Here is a 2,259-nt window from a genome sequence, read left to right as displayed (position 1 = left end):
TAATTATTATAATTAATATCCAGATTATTGAGACATACATAATTTTTATTTACTGTATGTCGAATAAAGAGCTTCAAAATTCTTAATCTCTTTTACATATTATAATTTCAATATGATAATAGGGTAAGTAAATATGCATAAATTTTGCAATCTTATAATTTCCATAATATATTCTACACAAATTTTTCGTAGAATGCAATATTTTTCTTACTCATTTCTTTAAAGTTTTAAATTCATTTAAAAAAAGATTTTATTAAATAGATTTCTCATTCATTCTTCGGACTGGTGAGTGTATTTTTTGAATGATAATGTTGTCATATCATTCTTTCCCAAACCAGAAATAAGATATGAAAAATTGTCGTGTTGATAACAGCATTATCACCTCAATGTGCTATTACAGTATAATATGAATAACACAAGATTCTCGTTACATCTTAATGTATATAAATATAATTTATTTGTTTTTATTTAATTATTTTGTCCAGTTTTTACATTTTCATTCTTATTTATTTTTTTTCGGTTTTCTTCAAACACAACGCCAATTCATCTATATAATGGAATAAATTGTAAAAGACTCACTTTTAGTGGATTCATAGAAATATAAAGTATAAAATATTGGATTTTTTTATATCATCAGCGTATTTCTTCAATTGTTTTCTACAGTATATCATATTTATTTACTTATTAAAGGTCAAATTACAATAACGAGATTTTTTCATAAAAATTAACTAGATGTTTTTTTCATGTTATATTTAATTATGCTATCGAGTAATTATACATTATAATTTTAACAATTATATAACTACTCCATACTTTTAGAATCTAAAGTTGTTTCAAAATAACAAAAGTTACGAATTTACGAATTTAGATCATTACTAAAGATTTGCCATTTTATTTCCAAACATTCCCTGAGTTTTCTTGGCAAAATATATACAAGTCAGTCATAATTTTTACTTATTATTAACATATTATTTGAAACTAATAATTCTAACATAATTATTTGAAACATAATAATTCATATTTTTATCAGAAATATAACCCAATACAAATGATATTTTAAAAGCTTTCCAAATCACCTGATTATGTTTAAATGCAAAGACAAGTTTTGCATTTGTTCAGACTGACTTTTTTTTTTAAAAAAAAAACATCGTTTTATGTAGTTAATATTCGTATAGGATGTAAAATAACTTGTTTAAACAAATTGCAATTTTGTATAAACTAATACAAAACTTGTTTCTGTATTTGCATTTTTTTGCCTACTTTGTTATTACAAGGATTATTTATATAACCATTTGAAATTTTATATTTATTGAAGCTTCATTGTTAGACTTTTGAGAAGAGTATTTTAGTGTCTAATTTACAGTATGAAACTGAATCCCTTTTATATTAGTCAGGAAGAAAATAAATCTTTTTTGGATAGATTCAGTTCATTCATTGCATGTTCTATCTTACAATAATTTTTTTTTTTTTTTTTTTTTGAATCTTTTGCTTATGTCATATTCTGTAAGAGAATTGATTATCCATTCATCATATATCCACACTATAATGTAATTTATTATTATTATTATTATTATTATTCTTTCATATAAAGTATCGAGTGGTATAAAACTCTTTTGTATTTTACAATTTTTTAAAATATATAACTAATGTTAATGAGGCAAATTATTTATTCTTTTAATATCAAATATAGGTGCATGAAAATACCTAAAATTGTAAATGGTAATCAAGAAATATTTTTGAAGTCAAAATTACTTTAAAAACACGATTATATCGTTTATAGTGTTGTAATTTAATATTAATATTTTTCAATGTAAATTAATTAACAAAACTGAAATAAATTCTGATTGGCATGCATTTTAAAAACAATTTGAAGTTATTTTTCTATATATTGATGTAATATTCCAAAATTTATTAAAAATGATCGTTTTTGTATTCAAAAGTGTAAAGATGATTTATTAAATCTGTTCACTGGTTTTAGGTTTTAGTCCTTGATTAATCGTTATATATTAAATTCTGAAGGTAAAATATGGCATACTCCTTGAAGAAATGAATCATGAAAATCTTGATTTTGATAAATTACTGGTAACACTTATCAAACGAAATGAAAAACATTGAAATTAGTTCAATAGTTGAAACAATAAAAACTTTTTAATATTTTAATAGTTTTTTATATATTTTATTTTTTAATTATTTTTACATGTGTAGAATTTTATATTCTGTTAAAACATTATTTAATGTGGATCTTAGGAATTGTTATAA

Source organism: Centruroides vittatus, unplaced genomic scaffold, assembly GCF_030686945.1.
Source record: "Centruroides vittatus isolate TY-2023 unplaced genomic scaffold, ASM3068694v2 contig_474, whole genome shotgun sequence".
NCBI lineage: Eukaryota > Metazoa > Arthropoda > Arachnida > Scorpiones > Buthidae > Centruroides > Centruroides vittatus.
This window is presented reverse-complemented; position numbering follows the sequence as displayed.